Source organism: Prionailurus viverrinus, chromosome B1 (assembly GCF_022837055.1).
Source record: "Prionailurus viverrinus isolate Anna chromosome B1, UM_Priviv_1.0, whole genome shotgun sequence".
In the NCBI taxonomy this organism is placed as follows: domain Eukaryota; kingdom Metazoa; phylum Chordata; class Mammalia; order Carnivora; family Felidae; genus Prionailurus; species Prionailurus viverrinus.
The window spans coordinates 42489147-42510224 of record NC_062564.1 but is presented as its reverse complement, the minus strand read 5'-3'; the positions used below and the strand labels follow the sequence as shown (position 1 = coordinate 42510224).

General features: G+C 36.9%; 1 long non-coding RNA gene across 1 annotated transcript in view; it reads right to left on the bottom strand.

Annotated features, from left to right (window-relative positions):
* The window catches only part of LOC125163939 (uncharacterized), a 100998-nt gene extending 87880 nt beyond the window's left edge, over window positions 1-13118 (bottom strand). The window contains exons 1-2 of the long non-coding RNA XR_007151592.1: window positions 12868-13118; window positions 7973-8095 (exon numbers count right to left, since the gene is read on the bottom strand). This is a non-coding gene — a long non-coding RNA (uncharacterized LOC125163939). The remainder of the gene's footprint in view (window positions 1-7972; window positions 8096-12867) is intronic.
* Between the last annotated feature and the right edge of the window lie 7960 nt (window positions 13119-21078).

Sequence of the window (21078 nt, the reverse complement as noted above, 5' to 3'; positions counted from 1 at the left end):
GCAGGGGTGAAGATGGAGAAAATTTGTGATCCAATTAGCAAGCTATGGCCATAGCCTAAGCAAGAGATAATGAGGTTCCAAATTAAGCTACTGAAGTTAGAGAATGGAGGCAGATATGGTATGTTTAACTGATGGAATCAATAGCCTTTGGAAAGAACTAAATGTGTATGTATGCTTGTGCAAAAGGAGGCATTTCATTATACCCTTCACTTGGCTGCTAAGAAATGAGTTGAATATACCCAAAATGGTGTGTCTTTTGCCCAAACCATTGATACAGATTTCATTCAATTATCCATTCTTTCATATTTATTTTACCATTGAATAATTTATTGACATGCATAGCAGAGGAATGTAAAGGTAAACACGTCTTACCCTTGCCTGTCTCCCAGAAGTTTTTATGACTGATAGTGAGAAAAGAGAGAATATCCATTTTTCTTTGTTCTAATTTTTAACCACAAAGGGCTATGAAGCCAGAAAAATCCAAGAAGTTAACCCTTGTTATTTTAAGACTTGACTGGTGTTTTGCTTTCCCATCTTCCCAGCTCAGTGGGTTATAGGAAGTCCCCTTTGCACATGACCTGCTGTACTGAGGGCTCAATTAGTTATTTTTGGATGACCGTGAAAATTTCACAAAGCAATTTGGGCTAAATCCCATATTGCCAGTTCCCTCCCTAGAAGAGTCTTTCACAAAGACCAGTCATCTGCATTTTCTTCTTGTAATTCATTTATCTTAGGCATCTCTCTGATCTTTTCTTACTGTTATAAAAAGCATAACTATTGCTAAAGAAAAAAAATTCAACCAAGTAAATTTGAAGATCTAATTGGCTTTATCAAGTGATTTATGAGTCAGGCAGCATCCCTGCTAGCAAGCAGAGGGCAGCCCTAAGGAACTGTACAACAGGGGAAATTTTTATAGGAAAGAGGATGGGGCAAGAAATTATTAGCAAGAGAAAAGAAAGGTCACCTTCCGTTAGGTAGAAGGGCAAGGGGTCTTATAAGGTGGGATTACTACTCCATCTTCCTTTGAGGAATGGAGAGAGCCCAAGTGACAGATCACCTCACTGGTGCTTATCAGAAAATTCCTGATTAACAGGTTAAGACTTGCATTTCTGGGATAGGTTAAAACTACAATTAGGTTAGTTAATTAAGCTCTGGTTTGGTAAGTTGGCCTGGCCTGAGTGACGTCATTTTAGGCCTGTGATTTCTTTAGAACACTATATAGAACACTATATATAATTTTCATTGTATTTTTATTTAAAAAAAAAAAAATATATATATATATATATATATATATATATATATAACAGCTGAACTAGTTAGCACAATTTAGGACATGATGCATTAGCAAACAATATTAAAATCTCAGTAGTTTAGTAAAACAAGGTTTATTTCTTCCTCCTCATAGGGGCCCTGAGGGCCATCATTCTTCACTCCAGAACACATAATGAAGCAGCCATAGTCTGGAGTGTAGGCAGTGCCATGGCAAAGAGGAAAAGCATATAGTGATACATATACCAACCCTGAAAGCTTACACGTGGCAGGGCACAGACTCCTGCTTTACATTTTACACAGGACACTTGGCCACATTTAACTACAAGAGTGGGAATGAGGTGTAGAATTCATTCCTCCTATGTGCCTGAGGAAGGAGAAATTGAATATTTGTGACTAGCCCTAACGACAAATCATAGTTTCCTCTTTTGATTACTAAACATTCTGCCCATCCCCTTTTCCACAGGCAAAATGCCCACATCACTTTTAATCAGGAAATAGGCCAAAACTCTCATTATGGCATTGAGATCAAGGGCCAGGATCTCTGGATGAGGCTGAATAGTCTCAACACCAAGGAAAATGTGCAATATAGTCTCTACCTCTGGTCCAAATATGGGACCTCTTGACACACAGTTTTATGAACTGGAAAGCAGCCTTAACTGACCCGTCTCCACACATATAGTCAATATGCAGGAGTAGAAGAGGAATAGGAAATCCCACTAAACCCTTTTCTGAGAGGACAAAAATGGAAGACACACAGTTGACAAAGATCTGTAGCAATTCCTCAAGTTCATGGGAGGTATTTAAGGGCTCCCTATCTTGAAAGTGTGGAATGTTCCTTGATTAAGTCCTCAGTTGCTCCAAGGGAGTGCCTTGTGCTCCCATGCACACTGTTTCCTAGGACCTTCTGGAAGTTCCTTTTTTATTTCCCCATTATCCTCCTTGATTACATATGAAAAGAACATTGGGGAATATACCATCCTTAGGGACTAGGAGGCTTTTTTTTTTTTTTTTTAAGTTCCATCTCTTACTCAGGAACCTTTGTGAGAACCGAGGGTTAATTTTAAACTTGAACAGACACAGTATCCTTTAATCCAGGTAAATGAGTATTTTGACAAGAAAATTCAAGAAAAAAATCATTTTAGACTTTGGTTAATTTTTTAACTTTTAGAATATTTAACACAACACAAAACTATTAAATATGGAGGGTCTGGTTTTGTCTAACTGTGGCTATTGACACAATGGAACTAATTGCAATCATTAGATAAATGCTAGTAAAAATATGCAAAGCTTTATGCCTTGAAAAAAGTCATGTCTTTATCTATATTAAGTATCATATTCTTACATGTCTTCCTGAATGAATATTATATTGGGACTATCTTTTTTAAACTTATCTTTTTTAACTGTTTATTTTTGAGACAGAGAGACAGAGCATAAGCGGGGGAGGGACAGAGAGAGAGGGAGACACAGAATCCGAAGCAGGCTCCAGGCTCTAAGCTGGCAGCACAGAGCCTGATGCAGGGCTTGAACTCGTGAACTGTGAGATCATGTCCTCAGCTAAAGTTGGATGCTTAACCGATTGAGCCACCCAGGTGCCCCGTGACTATCTTTTTTAAATGTTTGTCTAAGTCTCTCTTCATGTACATATTTTACCTTATTCACTATGCCTGTCCTTGCTTTCAAATTGCATATTTGGTTTTATTTATTACCACTCCTCTTTTTCAAAATGTATACTTAGATTGGCTTCAAATATATAATATCTATTCTTGTTTGTTCCCCAATCATGCCTATCCGGCCCTACCTGGTCCCCTTCAAACATCTCACTACTAAGGGGCAGAGAAAGAGAGGCTGAAACACAAGTGGAGGAAGCTTCTTTTCCATGACATAGATTTATCATTTTTTTTAAGTTTTAATTATTTATTTTGAGGTAGAAGGAGAGAATGGGCAAGGGAGGGGCAGAGAGAGAAAGAGGCAGAGAGAGAATCCCAGCAAGGCTCCATGCTGTCATTGCAGTGCCCAAGGCGAACTGTGAGATCACGACTTGAGCCGAAATCAGAAGTCGGTCGCTTAACCGACTGAGCACCCCAGATGGCCGTAGATTTATCATTTATTTTTTGAAAAAAGTGGTATTTTCAAGTGATCTTGGAAAGAGATCATCTGAAACATGGATATAAAGGAAACTGTTCCATCCTTCAGAAATGGAATATCAGTGATAATTTGAGAAGAATCTTTCTCTCTCTTGAAATTTCTAGGTGGGCATCAAACTTGTTTATGAAGGTACCTGTCTCTGTTGTAGGCTTTGGGAATAGATTGATGAGAACAGAAAAGCCCCCATCTCCATTATGGAGCTTATGATCTGTTTGGAGAAGGCACACAGTAAACGACTGGAGAAGGAAAATATGGAAATACACATTATGTGTTGTTTTTACTTTTTAATAACCCTATGGATTCCAAAACAATTTCTGGAGAGTTGGTAGTGTTGGAGGGGAACCTTGGGTTGTATTCATAAATAAAAGAGAGCCTATAGAACTGATGCACTAGTATGGAGGCATGAGGATCACTTGGCTTCATCTCTCTGTGTTTCTTGAATGCAGATCTTTAGTAAATGGCAAAGGTGAGATTTCAAAAATTCAAAATTCTATACTCTTCTAAGTGTTTTTCTTTTAAGTTTTCTCTTTGCTTTCTTAGTTTCATCTCTCCTGCTTGGCCTCCTCCCTCTCTCAATTGCACCTACATTGGCATTTGATGGGAGAGTCACATAGTTTAGTCTCCTTTTTACCTAAGCCTTTTCTATCCAACTGAAATGGTTCACTGGGTGCTACATTCATAAGTGAACCTTTACTCTGGGACACTTAATCCATTCAGAGGTTTTAGTACTGGGTGAGATGTATTGTCAATATTTTTTGTATATTTGCATACATCTTTTTCTACCATAGGATTTGTTTTTGTTGGGTTTCTTTCATGACATAAAGGGTAAAATATATCTCACTTTAAATTTTGTCTTTTCCACTAAATTATATACCTTAGAGATAAATGTTAACATGTTCAGTAATATTGCATAGTTATTCCCATACTGAGGGACACATAATTTTTTTAATATTTTCTTACAACAAATAAATCGCAACTAATATCATTGTATACATTGTCTTGAATACTGCAAATACATCTCCAGAGTAGAAACTGAAAGTTAAATTGCTGAGACTTAAGATATGCACATTTTTCTTTTAATACATACTATTAAATTTTAAACAAAAATGGAGACAGCAATTTATATTCCCATCTATGACAACAAGTTCTTATGTACATGCCAATATTTTCCATTATCAAACTTTTAAATTATTGCCAGTACATTGGGTGAAGACAGGCTGTTTTATTTTTATTTTCATTTGCATTTTTTTGATCACTAGAGAAGCTGAACATTTTTTACATTTTATATGTATAATGGCCATTTATGGCCATTTTTTCCCTCTTGAATTTCTTCTTAATGTTTATTGCCAATTTTCTATGAATTGCACATTATTTAATTTTTTATTGATTTGTAAGAAATAATTGTTGTTAGAGCATTATAGCCAATATTTCTTATAGTTTATGAATTACGGTTTTATTTTTTTGTGATTCACCTTACAAAATTGGAACATTTATTGAACGCAGTATTCTCCATTATATCAATTGCTTTATGTGTTCAATTAAGGACAATCATGCCTTATGTTAATAAATATATTTTCACATTTATTCTTATATTTGTGTATTTTTTTACCTGTAGACATGTAGATGTCAAATCCATATAAATTTTATTTCTGTTAATGTTGAAAATTATGGATTAATTTAATATTTTCTCAAATGTGTAGCTATATGGTTTTTCCAATGCCGTATAATGTGTTCGAATTTCTCTTCAATATAAGCACAACACTTTACTAAGTAAAAAATTCCTTTGTATACATAAATTCTACTTCTGGATTTTCCTGGTCTATTGGCCTAATTGTGTTTTTTTGTTCTATTAGCACACTGTTTTGATATTTAAAACCTTATGCTTAGGTATTTGTTAGGACAAGAATTCTCTCTCTCTATTTCTCTTTTTTCACTTTCATAGCTATCTTGGTTATTCTTACATGTTTCTTTTTCACTTGAATTTTAGAAATGGCTTATCAAGTTTCATGAAGAATCCCCCCTTTATTCATGACTTATGCCTTTCTCTTTTGATCACAGTTGCTACAGATTTATTTATATTATTAACTTTAAAATATATAATGTTTTTCTGTGTATAGAATTACAACCCAAAGTTTGTTTTTAATAGCTTCATGTTTTTTTAGTGCCATTAGATTTTCATTTTTTTTCAGATATTCCACCAAATCCCATTTTAGATTTTCTCTTTCTATTTTATGTGCTAAAATGTTTCTTAAAAAATGCTTCTAAATGTGGATTGAATGGGATTAAAAAAGCGGGTTTGTTATTATTTATCTTGCTTAGGGTTCTGTGGGCATTTTATTTTGAGAACTAGTATCCTATATTGGAACAGAGAGCATCAGTTAGAAATCAGTTATGGCGATGGCATTGACAATAATAATTAGCACATCTAGCCCAAGATTTTGGACTATAAGTACTGTTTTCCAATAAAAAGAATTAAGATCTTTTACAGAAATTACCAATTATAAAGTTGGTGCTGGAAAAGTACAAGTTGATTCTGAAATATATTTTTATACCAAAAAGTAAGGAAATGCTCAAAGAAGGATGGTATGCATCAAAAACAAAACAAAACCCTACAAGGAACAGCTCAAACAGGCCCCACTGGCCTAAGCTGAGGTAATTTGAACATCAAGATAAATAATAATAGTTGTCTTTTAACATATAAAAAAAGAATCCACAAATCCATGCTGAATACAGAAAGGGAGCATTCATAAGCACATAAATCAAAATTAAATGAACAAGCAGGAGGGGAAAGTTCTTTATAGTAGAATGGCAAATAATAAATATTCAAAAATATTCATGATATATTCAGAAAATTGCCATTTGACAATCACCGTAGTAATAATTGTTTTATTCAAGAAACATCAGTAGCTTCTAAAACCAGTGGGTGACAATTTGATGAGAAACCTTGACAAAGTGAACAAAATGAGCATTGCCATTAGTGAGCCAGATAGATACCCTGTGCCTCCTGATGGGACAACTGAGAAGAACACAATATCGCTGCTGGGGTTCCTGCTGAAAATGTATCTTGTGAATCTAACTATAAAGAGGATTCAGAAAATTATCAGTGGAGGGTTAGTCTACAAAATAAATAGGAATTACTCTTCAAAAAGATTAGGGTCACAAAAGTCAAAGAAAGGTTGAAGAACTATTTTGAACTAATGGAGAATAAAAACACAAGAACACGAAATGTGACACTAATTCTTGGATTGAATTCTGTACCAGAAAAAAAAATTACTCTATGAAGAATTTAGTGACAGAAATGATAAAACTTGGCTAAGGTCTATAGATTAAAAAGCTGTACTAGTATAAACTTCCCGACTTGAAAAATGGTACTCTGGATTTGTAAGAAAATACCCTTGTTTTTAGGAAATACACACTGAGGTGAAGGGGCATTATCCTTGCAATTTACTGGCAAATCATTCAGAAAAAATATTTACACACACACACACACACACACACACACACACACACACACACATTGACAGAGAAAGAGGCAGACAGAATGACAAAACAAACATGGTATAAGCATAAAATTATTTCAAAAGAGTTAATACAAATTCTTTAAAATATGCATTTTTTGGTAAAGTATATGCAACATCTGGGCACAGTAAGCAAAAGTATGAAGGCAATAAAATCTCTGCCACAAGCAGATTTCCGGAGGCAGAATTACATGCTGTCCCCTTCTTTCAAATGATGGAGTCAGCAATAGCAATGACCAGCTTTAGCTGATGCTATCTATGTAATGTGTTGGCAGAACAAAACTATAGTTTCAACAAATCTGTAGTTTTGGTATCTGACACCTTAAGACAGGCAATAAACAAATGCCATGTAAACAGTTATTAACCCATGTTCAATTTATAATAAAAGAGATCTCTAAAAGGCACCAGCTCAGACAGGCTCCCTGTAGAAAACTGTACCAGCCCAAATCACTCTGACAGACCCCATGTTGGACTTTAAAGTATGCTTTCCAAAACCTCTGGGCATGGAACAAAATTAAATATTAGGCAAATGGAATCTCTTCCCTTATGGAACTGCAGGACACAAAGGAAACATGAAGTTTGCCTCAATATGGTCTTTGAGTAACTGGTACTGACATTAATAAATTACACTCTAAAAGAACAGGGCACTGGTGAGTGGGTGATACCTTTTTTGTGAAGGCCAACAAGATGAACATTTTTCCCCAAATTCAGTGGCAAAAGGTTTTACATAAACAGGAAATGGAATTGTTTAAGCTTCCCCATTACTGGAAATGTAAACTTGATTAAAAAAAGATGTTCAATGATTATTTTTCTCTTGGGCTCTGGAAACTTATTTTAGGTTTGCCTCCTTGGACTTTTACTGTCCATAAAGGGATGTTAAGGTAGAGATCCATGTTTATGGAATCATTCATTTCTCTTTTGAAGTCCACTCACTTTCTTTGCCATGACCATTTCAAAACAACAGAGTTCCAGTCTCTAAAGAAAGCTGAGAGCTCTGTGGGAAAGAGGGAGAGCTGAGCCAATGAAATTGTTTTGACCTGATTCTTTGTTCCATTGCTTGGCCCTTCCTCATGCTGCTTCCATTTATGTCTGCAACTGTTAGGTCAGTGCATCCATTCACTTTTCAATTTGTTTATTAATCCATATGTTCTCCAAGTGGGCTGTAAACATTGGAAGGAAAAAGAATTGCAAGACAGTGAATTTTGTGGGCCTGCTCATACTTTTATTATACAATACACACAGGAAATAATAATATCCTGCTCCTTTGTTGCTCATTAATTTCTAAGTAAGTTATAAAAGCTAAAAGAAAACTCAGATGAGTTTCTTTCTTAAATCTGCTATAAATTTATGGAAGGGGTAGATGAGATAAGGTAGGTCAGGGTGGTTGGGAAAGGCATAGGAGAGGGGTTGCTGAACTGGATTGAGACAAATAGGTGGGATTCAGAGAATCAGAAAGGAAAGGTAATCATGGTGAGGAGGTCAGGTTAAGTGCGGTGTGTTCAGACAACAGCGAGGAGGTTGTTTCTGGAAGATCCTAGTGCGAAAAGTGTGGAAAACGTTTATCTTGTCTTCTTTCCACATGTTGGCCATACCAAAAGGGTTTAACGTCAATGTCTTTTCCTGTCTTCTTTTCCTTTTCCACCCCTCTATCTGTTCTTTCTTTCAACAGATTGCTGGGTAGAACACAATAATATTAGGAAAAACTTTATATTATTTTGAGGATGTGGGAATTTAACCTATAGAATTTAGGGTTGGTGCTGCCCCAGATCACTGGCATCTGCTCCACTCTTTTGAGCAGTTTGCAAATGATCATGTAACAGAAAAATCACACTATGCTTTCAAAGAAGTTTCTGGGGTCACAGTGGGTTTGTTTAAAGCAAGACAGCAACAACTACTTATGCATAAACTGACTTTATCCAGAAGTTAAAAGAGGATAAAGTTCTTCTCTCCCTCCTCTCTTTTCTCTCTTCCCTAAAATAGAAATGTTGAAACTCAGAGAGCTCTGGGCTCTCTTACTTAAGGCACACAGTAAACCAGTAAGGAAAATCAGAAAGAGGATCATGTGCATGGCTATTTAAAAGTTTATTTCCCAAATAATTTCTTATGTCTTCTTGGTAAAGATCAAAGCATTCCAATTTGGTTTCATGGTAAAGGAATTGTCAAAAAAGAAGTAGGGAAATTTGCAAAAAGTCATTTTGCCAATAAATCGATTTTTTTTTAAAGAATCCTAACTGCCAAATTATTGAGGATTTTTCAAGGTTTATATTTTATTCAGTTCCTATCTAGGACTTGCATCTACACTTCTTGTTCTTATTTTTGCCATGTTATATGTAAATGATAGCCTTTCCTTTTATGCTTTTTAGTTTCTTCATTTTGTGGATTTGAGTCCTGCCACTGCCTTCCATCCTGAGCCTATTTTAGCCCAAAAGGTTAAGTGCTACCTTCAGGGGTGCCTGGGTGGCTCAGTCGGTTAAGCATCCAACTCTTGATTTCGGAAGCTTGGGTTATTATTTCACGGTTCGTGGGCTTGAGACCCACGTTGGGTACTGCTCTGGTGGTGCGGAGTTTGCTTGAGATTCTCTCTCTCTCCCACTCTCTCTATGCCTCTCCTGTACTCTCCCTCTCTCTCTCTCTCAAATAAATAAACTTTAAAAAATTGCTATCTTTATATAGATTCTGACACTATATGCCAGAGCTCTCTTTGTGCAGCATTTAAAAGTAAGCCTGCCTATATTTATACAAACAGGCTGGAGTAGAAGCAAACACAAGGTAGAACTGCTGGAAGAGGTAGAGGGAGGCAGAGGCATGAGTTTGAGGTGAAAGAAAAACTTTGAAAAATATTTCAACAATTTAATAATTTATTAAATTTATTAAATTCAATAAGTAAATAAATTTATCTTTCAGTTGGATTCATTTTTAGCACACTGTTTTTTAATTTTTTTTTTCAACGTTTATTTATTTTTGGGACAGAGAGAGACAGAGCATGAACGGGGGAGGGGCAGAGAGAGAGGGAGACACAGAATCGGAAACAGGCTCCAGGCTCTGAGCCATCAGCCCAGAGCCCGACGCGGGGCTCGAACTCATGGACCGCGAGATCGTGACCTGGCTGAAGTCAGACGCGTAACCGACTGCGCCACCCAGGCACCCCAGTTAGCACACTGTTTTTTAAAGGAAATTGACCTGGAGCCAGTAGAAAGCCATAGAATTCCATGATGGAAGTAACTTCTTCATTTTGAATCATGGCTTTAACTTCTCTGTGATTGGTTGTTAGGTCTTGGTTTATTTTGTCTGTCCTCTAAGACATGTTGCCCAAGTGATACAGACATTGTCTTCAAAATCACTTCTTCTGGAAGAGTTTCATAGACTTTTTCTATTTGTATCCTATTTTTTTAGTTTATCTTAAATCTCACAATTGAAAAATAAATTCTTGCAAATACATAAATAAGGTTGGGATACATGTCTGCCTTAACTTTTTTTAATTACATTTTTAATCATTTCACAAAGTTCTGTTCTTGGGACCACCTCAACAATGTGACCCCATTACTTTTTTTTAATAATTGTATCTCCCCTTTGTTTCTGAGATTCATGGGCCTCAGCCCCCATGGCATCCCATTTCTGTGGAACAATTTGCTGTTGTTTTCAAATTTCACTACACTGAAATCCGTAGTCCATAAATTAAATTTAATGAAGGAGCGAGTGGGCAGATGACTAAGCTGGTTTTTCTAAATACTTGGAGCAGCCTTGCTATGGCAGCATTCAGACTATTAATCACCAAAGTTGGCAGGGTTTAAAAAAATTTTTTTTACATTTATTTATTTTTGAGAGACAGAGTGAGACAGAGTACGAGTGGAGGAGGGGCAGAAAGAGAAGGAGACACAGAATCTGAAGCAGGGTCCAGGCTCTGAGCAAGCGGTCAGCACAGAGCCCGATGCGGGGCTCGAACCCACGAACCGTGAGATCATGATCTGAGCCGAAGTCGGTCGCTCAACCGACTGAGCCCCCCATGTGTAAAGTTGGCAGGATTTTAATACTGCCTGTTATGTGTAGCCACGTGTATAGGTTTAACTTGTCCTCATAAACCCAGCCATTGAAATATATGGCAGTCAGTTGTGCAGAGTGAAGCTACTGTGTTGAGTTTTGTCAACATTTTTAAGTGTTATTTATTTAATAATTATAAATTAAATAAATTTAATTGTTGTGAAGGCAATACAGAGAGATCCCTTATACTCCAACCCAGCTTCCCTGGTTATTATTATTAAAATTTTTATTGGTATATTACATTTGTCATAACTAATGAACCAATATAGGTACATTACTGTGAATTAAAAGCTTAATTCAGATCTCCCCAGTTTTTCTCTAATGTCCTTTTACTGTTCCAGGACTCCATTCAGGATACTATATTATACTGAGTTGTCATGTCTTCCTTAGACTCCATTTGGTTATACCCTTCTTTGTTTTTGATGACCTTAACAGTTTTGAGGAGCATTGGTCAAGTATTTTGTAGAATGTCCCTCAACTGAAATTTGTCTGTTTTTCTCAGGATTAGACTGGGGCAATCATTCTTGGAAAAAAAGATCACAGAGGTAAAATATCCTTCTCATCATATTATATCGAGGGTACATACTATCACATGACTTATGACTATTGATGTTAATCTTGATCACCTGGTTTGAGGTAGTGCTTGTCAATTTCTCCACTGTAAAGTTACTCCCCATCTTCTATACTGTATTCCTAGGAGACAAGTCACTCAGTGCAGCCCACAAGTAAGAAGTGAGGAGTTCAGGTACACTTCCCTCAAAGTGGAATGTTTATATTAATTATTTGAATTCTTCCAAATGGGAAATCTATCTGTTTTCCCCATTTATTTGTGGAATCATTTATTTATGTAAGTATGGATTAATAAATATTTATTTTATAGTTTGGATTATAGTCCAATAATTATTTATTTTGTTACTCAAATTATTCTAGATTTGACTACTGGGAACTCTTTTACTTGGCTTCTATGTCTCTTCACACCCCCATCAGTGTGGGTCTTTTATTTTTTGAGCAGTTTCTTATTTTCTAGAATGACAAGATGGTCCAGACTCACCTTGTATATTTCCTGTTCTGATCTAAGAATTGGCTACATTTCCAAGGAGCCCTAAATCCTTTTATTATATTAGAAACCAAGATCTGGGTGCTACATGTGCCTGCTGCTACTGTCATGTTCTTGTAAGTATTTAAAATCTGAGTTTCATCTGGAATGTACATCAAATCTATTAAGAATGAAAATTTCCTTAATAATCACTCTCCAGAAGACCGCCATTTCTAGGATTATGATATATTATAAGCACTTTATTAACACCAATTCCTAGAATTCCTGAAATAATATGAACATCTAGTCTAGTCTCAGGAATCAATGAGAATTAAAGGGAATTTGAGATGATGGGATGGGAAATGTGGAAATTACTGTTTTGTGTCAATATTGAAAAAGCAGGCTTCCTCAGTATTAAGGTTAAAGCACATTTCCTCTATTTACAAAAACAAAAGGGGAAACAACTACTTTGTGTCATGGAATTTGCTTTCTGAACTGTTTCTAGGTAGCTTCTTCATTCTACGGACAATCTGATGCAAACTTAGGGAGTAAATAGAGTATACGGTTGGCATCCTGCCACCACCTACTTTCTCTGCATATTTTCTTTTCATCAATAAATATTATTTGAGCACCTACTATGAGGACACATTTAAGACATCTACTGTTCTAGTTACCATTGTTACAAGAAATTATCTTAAAACTTAGCGGTACTAAGTTTTACCCATCAACTTTCTCATGTTATCTTTGAAATCAGTGGCTGCTTAGAGACATCTGGAAACTAGGTGAATAAGAAGGTAAAAGTTCCATTCTACTTAATTAAACATTTACTTAATTAAACAGACATTTAATTGTGCTTACTACTTTGTGGATGGGTTATTGAGGAAGGACTCAGCTGAGGCAGGTGCTGGTGTGCTGAGAGCTGGAACCAACTGTCTATTGTTGCCGGAGAAAAGCGGATGGGCCAGGAAAACATGAAGGGATGCTTTGTGACTTATTTCTTCCTTCCATTCTGTCTCCACTGACTCTCAGTGCCTCCCACTGTCAGATGCTAACCAGAAGGAAAAAGCTAAGGGAGACTCCAGCCTCAGCATCACATACCAAAGGATAGAGGATGGGCTTGGAAATGAGAGAAAATAGTGAATAATTAGCACAGTAAAATTGAGTAGTTGAAGACTTCTTTAAACATCAAAACTCCAATGATACCTATTTTAAATAAAAAATAAAAATTAAAAAAACTGCACTGTCTTTCACAGAAGGTTTAAATCTCACGTTTCCTGGTATCTTAGGATCGACAGGGTTTTTTTTGCTGTTTACAATGCATTGTTTCATCAGGACGTCTTGTGCTATGTAGGATTCCCTGCATGTCCTCGATGTCACATGTTCTGTGTTCTTTGAGGTATTACTGATTTGTTTAGTTTTTCTTTCTTTTCTCTGTCAAATAGATTCGAATGATTTATATCATTGCTGAAAGTAAGGCTTTCCCATTTCTATATTCTAATTTCTACGTTATAAATTGATATTGGCTCAGCTATCAAATATGAAAATTTATTGAAACTAGCATGAAAGAACCATAAATGGACTTGGATAAACGACTGAAGAGTATGTCTACAAGTTAAGTGAATAAATCTCATCACAGACAGTTGCTTAGAGGCTGTGCTTCCACGTCTGGGTCCATAAGAAGTGGGACAACTGTTTTCTGATTTGAAAGAGCATAGACAATGTTTTCAATATTGTTTTTTTCCCTCCTTTTCCTATTATGACTTTAGAAGGATAGTGTTTAGAATGGAACTTTTATCTTCTTATTCACCTAGTCTCCAGATGTCTCCAAGCAGCCATGGATTTCAAAGCTTTCATGAGAAAGTTTAGGGCAAAGTATGTTGGAGAAGCAAGGCTCAATGCCTCAGGTCTGTCCAAGGGTGACTGTCCCAAATATGGCCTGATTATTTTTGTCTTTCTTGCTCTGTATGGCTGCAGAGTAACTTAAAGACATATTTATCTATAACCTGTAGATTATTCAAAGGCTCACAATAGGAAGTTAAAAATGTAACTAACACATTTTTTTTAATCAAAGAAAATGTCTTGACTTAGCAGAAGCTATTTAAACACAAAGAAAAGTTATTTCTCTTTGATGAATGGCAGCTTTGAGTTTGATGGGTCATGATCAGTCAAATCTTCATCCTTCTTCTTAAAGAAGGCCCTTCCATTTTAGATTGTTATAGTAAATTTGGAGATGCTTTCCTTAACACAGATATATATCTAGATGATGCGCTTCTTATCCTTATATCTGAACTTTCTTTTGAAATTATTTTTAGAGTGCATATCTCCTTCCATATGGATTTTATTGCCCTGAGAAGTTGTCTAAGTATCTGAGTGAAGAGGACTGTATTCAAACTCAATAATTTCTATGGATGGACTGTAAGGGATTTCTTATCTCTGTGATCACTCAGTGAAATATTAGATGTTCCTTCTTGCACTAGATAATATATGCAGCCATCTATTGTAGATTGTGCATGCGCAGGAATTGTTTTTATAACAAAGTAAGTGAATCTGAGCTAGGACTGTGCCAAATACATTTACCATGGCATTTGGGTATAAACCATAAGTAATTCACTAAAATATTACCTTAAACTTTAAACTATACAGAAATTACAAGTGATGGATGGACATCACACAGCATGGTCCTGGCATTAATCTCTCATGGAGATCCTAATGGAGCAGTAGAAAGATTCAGGTTTGGGTTGTTGGAACCACAAGAGAAAATAAAACATTGTATAATGATATAAAATGAGGAGAGGATGCAGAATAGCACTTTGAAGGCAAAGGGAAGAAAACTGAGGAAGTTCTCAGAGATTTAGAAAGAGAATCATAAGAGTGGCAGGGAACACTTTTAAGTAAAAGTGAGTGTTCAACAGAAAGATCAAAGGAAGTGGGAACTGAAGGTTAGCAACTGCTATCTCTTTCATCTGAATCTAGACAACCAAAACACAACAGCTCAATTTAAATTCAGGTGTGTCTAATTCCATAGCCTGTGATCTTTCCACCATACCATGTTAGTTATTGTTTAAAAACACACTCATAAAAATAAACTTGCTGTGCTGAAAAAGCAAGTCAAATACCAACATAGAAACATATGTAGTCATCCAATATTTAGTGATTCCATGGCTGCTTAGGACCAACACTGTTCTATACACTTGTTGTAGAGTGCAAATCTGTGATGGGCAAAGAGCATGGGGTTCTAAAAGGATATGACTGAGAGGACTCAACTTTGTATGAATTTCCATCATGGCAACATATCTGAGCTGAGATCTCCAGAAGGTTCGAAGACCATGAGATAGGCTAGTCTGGGTGGTGGGCAAACGTGATGAGAGAATCCCTGTAGAGTGCTGACAAGGCAGGCTTGTCCGGGAGAGGTCAGCACGGGCCAGGTTATGCAAAAATGCCACATTTCCTTTGTCTCCTCACTTTATGTGACTCCCTGTGTTTGTTTCAATGTATTAGGGAGGTCAGCTGTCTCCTGGTCTTGAAAGTAGTGTCCATAGTAGATGGAAGCATAGCTATGGCACTAGAACCCCTGGGTACAAATACTGGTGCTGACCCCTATTAAGCTGGCCCCCTTGGTTGAGTTATAACCTCTCTGGGCCCCCATCCTGATTATAAAGGTGTCTATCTCTCCAGGATTGCTGTGAACATTCAATGAGTCAACAAATACAGGATGCATAGACCAAGGCTATTATTCTCCTAGAGAGAAAGGGGAGTGAATAAAGAAGTCCTCATTTCGCCTTCCCTCTTGGGTTGTACATTGGTAGTTATAAGCCTCATTTCCCCCCCGCCCCCGACATCTGCCTTTCTTTCAACTTTCGCCCTCCACCAGCCTCTCAAATGACATCATGCTATATAAAGGAGGCTTGACACACCTGAACAAACAAATGTAGTGGTGATGTAAGAGTCACAGAGAAGGCTGTAAAGAAATCTTCAGAGGGTTGGTATGGGATTTATGGTTTTGCATGTGAATGGGTAGAAATCCAAAAATAAAGCCACACTAAAAATGAAGGCCAAACTAGTGCTGAGTATAGATGAGGGAAATCGCAAGAATGTGGTGCCTCCTCCTGTCAGGAAATGCCAGACCTCTCTCAGATCAGCATGAAAGATCCCCAGAGGCCAGAGTGAAACAAACGGAACAATCCTTTCTATTAGACAAAATTCCTTATTTCTGACCTAATCTGTGTGCCATAGACTAAGCAACAGTCCCTCCCGCCTCTCTTAATACTTGAGGGTATTATGTAAAGCTAACCTCTAACAGAACTAAAAGGAGAAGGACTCCATGAACATCACTCTTGTCCTATCCTCCAAGTTTCCTCATTTTGTTTCTCGCATTCATTCAATCACTGGTCACCTTTCTAACTTTGGCTTCTTTCATCTTATGTAAAATGCGAAATTCAGACTCAACGATCTCTAAAATGTTGTCCATTTATTGTAACCTATATCACTATGTGCTTCACAGTGTGCTGAGATTTATAAAGAATATTAAAAACCCTACCTTTGGGGAATATTCAGTTTGAGTTGGGAAGAAAATAAATATAAGTAAAACAAGAAGTTGTGTGTTTTTGGAGTAAGCAATGTATTTTGTCACTAGTGGCAAATAACATGAAAAATAAATAGGTACAGATGTGGGACAGAGGAGAGGATAACCACTAAGGGATTGGGGGCTGCTGAAGAGTTAAGGAGAGCTGAAATTTAAAGACCAGAAGTGAGGGAAAAGTAGAGGTAAAGGAACATGCTGGAAGGGAAAGAAGCTAGTTGAGGCATTGTAGAGCTTGATGTGTCTGGGGAATAGTGAGGGGATGAACTTGCCAGCTGGTGTTCAGATTTAAGATAGAGGGTAGTGGAAAAAATCTGAAGAAGAATTTGAGACCACATTATGAAGGATTTTGAGTACCAGGGTGGGAGTCTGTGCTCTATGCTTAGGTTAATGCCTCTCCCAATTCTCCACAGAAGCATCTCCAAGGCTAGTTTGAATATGTGAATGCTCCTATTGTCATTTGACTGTAAAGGAAAAAGTTTTGAAGTTTTATGATAATTTACATAGATAATTTTTAAAATAAAATCAAATGATGTATATCAATATTGTATACTACTCATAATACATATTTCATTTTATTATAACAATTATTACATTCTTTTATGAAAAATTCCAAGAAATCTAAGCTGTAGGCAAATGTTTTATCTTGGAGCTTTAAGCACCTTGTACTTACAGCCCAATAACCCTGGAGGTAAGTTACCCCAGCTAAAAGCACCAGCCTTAAGTTATGGAAAACCATTGCAGATATTTTGAAAAGGAGAGAATCATCACTATTTCAGGTTATGGAGCAATTTTAAAAGGAAACTCGAGTTCCATATAAACGCAAATTCTTTCTGTTCTGGGAGATCCTTCCTTTTCCTAACTCTTCCTCACATCCTGAAGACTTCACAGGACAGTGAAGGTAAAGACCATCAGTGTCATTGATAAATGCCTTTATGTCTTCAAAGCACTTGTACATACATGGTTTCATTTTTATTGCAGCGTATTCTTTCAGTGGGTGGGGGGATGGGTGAGACAGGTGAAGGGGATGAAGAGTACATTTATCTTCATGAGTGCTTAGTAATACATGAAATGTTGAATCACTCTATTGTACACCTGAATTAATATAATACTGTATTACATATAGTATAGTACTGTAATACACTAGAATTAAAAGTAAAACAAAACAAAGCAAAACCTATGACCATAGTAAAGAAAGAAGGAAGAGGGGCGCCTGGGTGGCGCAGTCGGTTAAGCGTCGGACTTCAGCCAGGTCACGATCTCGCCGTCAGGGAGTTCGAGCCCCGTGTCAGGCTCTGGGCTGATGGCTCAGAGCCTGGAGCCTGTTTCCGATTCTGTGTCTCCCTCTCTCTCTGCCCCTCCCCCGTTCATGCTCTGTCTCTCTCTGTCCCAAAAATAAATAAACGTTGAAAAAAAAAATTAAAAAAAAAAAGAAAGAAGGAAGAAAGAAAGAAAGAAAGAAAGAAAAGAAAGGGAGAAAAAGAAAGAAAGGCAGGCTCAGAGGTCACAAAAAGTTGACCAGTGGGAAAATTTGTACATTTTCCTCCTTATTTGAGGACACTATTTCTTTTATTAAAAAGTCAAGAGTTTATTTGAAAAAGTTTCTACTTTGGGAAATATTAAATTTCCAAGTATAAGTATTCTTTCTGCAATAATGAGACCTTTCTTAACCAACAGGGTAATCCTACTTTCCATTAATTTATTTGTATGAACAAAGACAAGGACACCATAGTTGAGACTCTATGTGTGCATGCTGGCTGGTCTCGATCCCTAGCTGCTGGGCAAGGAAGCTTTTTTGGAAAGACATCTTTCCTTGAGGTTGTTGTAGGGAATTTAAGACAGAATCATCCAAGCTCTCCCACCCCAATGATTGCATTGACAACTTTTATTTCCATGTGCCTCAATGTCTAGCATATCCTATCTTTTCATAATTCATAACTGGGGATATAATGGACTAATGGAATATACATGTCTCTCCCTGTTGCTATTTCTTCTTCATCCACCCAATAATCCCCCAAACTAGAAAATTTTATGGACTAAAACTCTGGATGCGTGTGCCTCTGTGTGTGTGTGTGTGTGTGTGTACATAGGAGGAGAGTTTAGGAAGAGAGTTAGTCCCATGTGAGACACATGAAATCTGAGTTGGGTACATATAAATAGAAAAGTTATGATTTAAAGGGACACCCATAAGTCTTCCCTCCCTCCAAATCTCTCTCTCTCTACCTACCTGCCAAGAATTTGGCAAAATTAAAATATTCCAAAATCCCTTATTATAGCATAAATACCAGGGAGGCTTGCTTAACTGGCTCAGTCAGTTAAACAATTGACTCTTGATTTAGGCTCAGGTCATGTTCTCATGGTTTGTGAGGTCAGAGCCTGCTTGAAATTCTCTGTCTCCCTCTCTCTCTGTCCCTACCTTGATCACTCTGTCAATAATTAATAAATTAACATAAAAAAATAAGACCTTAGGGGGGAAGGATTTAAGGAAATGGTGGTGAGGTTAAAGAGCAATTCAATACTAGTTCCATTTTGGAAGCTTAGAAACTTATAGGAGAATAATATATAAGAGGTTAGCTTTCTCAAATTTCACCTAAGAACATGTCTTGTAATTGTTGAAAGTGTTCATCTGCCTTTAGTACAAACAAAGAGACCTAAGAATTCACCACTTAATGAAGCAGATACTTCCATAATTACAGTATAATAATGGTATTTGTTTGGTATTACTGGGCTATCAACTTTCAGCACACTTTTAAATCTATACTATTCCATTTATTTAATAAAGTTATTTCTGGACATACTTCTGAGTGTTGAACTATAATCTTCCTGTGTGTAACTTCCACCCTGTGATCTCATCTGCTTGGAGCAGCCCATAAAATGTAGCTTCCATGAAAGATCTTTGTATGAAAAATCACTCTCGGGGTGCCTGGGTGGCTCAGTCGTTTAAATATCCAACTTCAGCTCAGGTCATGATCTCCTGGTCCATGAGTTTGAGCCCCATGTCTGGCTCTGTGCTGACAGCTTGGAGCCTGAAGGAAACTTCAGATTCTGTGTCTCCCTCTCTCTTTCGGCCCCTCCCCCGTTAATGATCTGTTTCTCTCTCTCTCTCTCTCTCAAAAATAAAAAATAAAACATTATTTTTTTTAAATCACTCTCAAGCCCTTATAAGCCAATCTGGGGTAGGAAGAGGAAGCATCAGGGAAAAGAGTTAGCAACCTACTGACAAACAATAAGCACCTAGAGAAAAAACTGAAAAACTATGTATGTCAAAGGTTGCTTCTGGAAATTCAAATAAGAAAAAGAAGTCATAGGAACTTAGATGATCTAGTGAATGTGTATCATGTAACACGATTTAACTATGAAAAATGATGTTGTGATACATTTTCACTAGGAAAGATATTCACAGCATAGTGAGTGAAAGAAGCTCCTTATAGGAAATCTATATGATTCCATTTTACAAAGTTATAAGCATATATATTATAAATATGTCTGAAGAAATAGCTAATGAATGGTTAATTCGGTTATATTTGAATGGTGGGAATCTGAAAGATCTTCTTTCATTTTTCTCCTTTCTATCTTTAAGCCCTTTATTTTTCCCCCAAAGCAATACAGCTATTTTCAATATAAAACAATAATAAATGGCTGATTACTGCAGAATTGGTATTCAGTGCATGTTTGTCGAATTGAAATTTGAAGGCGAGAAATGAAACATAGCTGAAATTCTTCAAAATCAAGGGGGTGGGGAGAGAGAGAGAGAGAGAATGAAGAGAGAGAGATTGTGATGTGTGTGCATGTGCATGTGCACGTGTGTGCAAGTGTGTGTGTGTTTGTGTGTCTGAGACAGAGAGGGTACAGAAAATAAAAGAAAAACATTTTCAGGGTGGTCTAGAAGAAGCGATGGAAACAAATTAAGAAAAATGTCAAAGCTGTATTTAAAAGAAAATAAAATTCCCAATGAGAGATACACTGGATGGTGGAGCTGAACCACAAGGGAAGTGGAGGGAGTCTGTTACTTGAGTCATGTCGAAAAAAAAAAAAAAAGAAAACAAAATATTATTTTGTTTGTCTTTTCCAGTTTTTCAAAGTTGACCTTTCAGGGACCCATCTTCATGAGTTCTTTTCATTATGAGAAAATTGAAAAGGGTCAAAACTATATGTCACTTTTCTTCTAGGTGGTTTAAGCTTTAAGGTGAAACATCTCCATGTGGAAGAATGGCCACTCCGTGACTTATCTGTCCATGGCACAGGCTTTTCTCTTAGGGTAGCGGGTTCTTTGTAAAATTCTAGCCTGGGGCTCTCGCAGCTGGCTGGGCCCCAGCCCTTCGGCACATCATGGAAAATGAAAGCCTGTATTAGCGACACGTGGGCTGTATTGAAACAGTATGTTATGGCCTCCTGCCTGTGTGTAGGTTTTGATAAGGTCACAACACATCTGGTTTTAGTCTATCCTCACAGTTTGAGCAGGAAGTAAGTAGGCTCTGAAGATGCCGGTT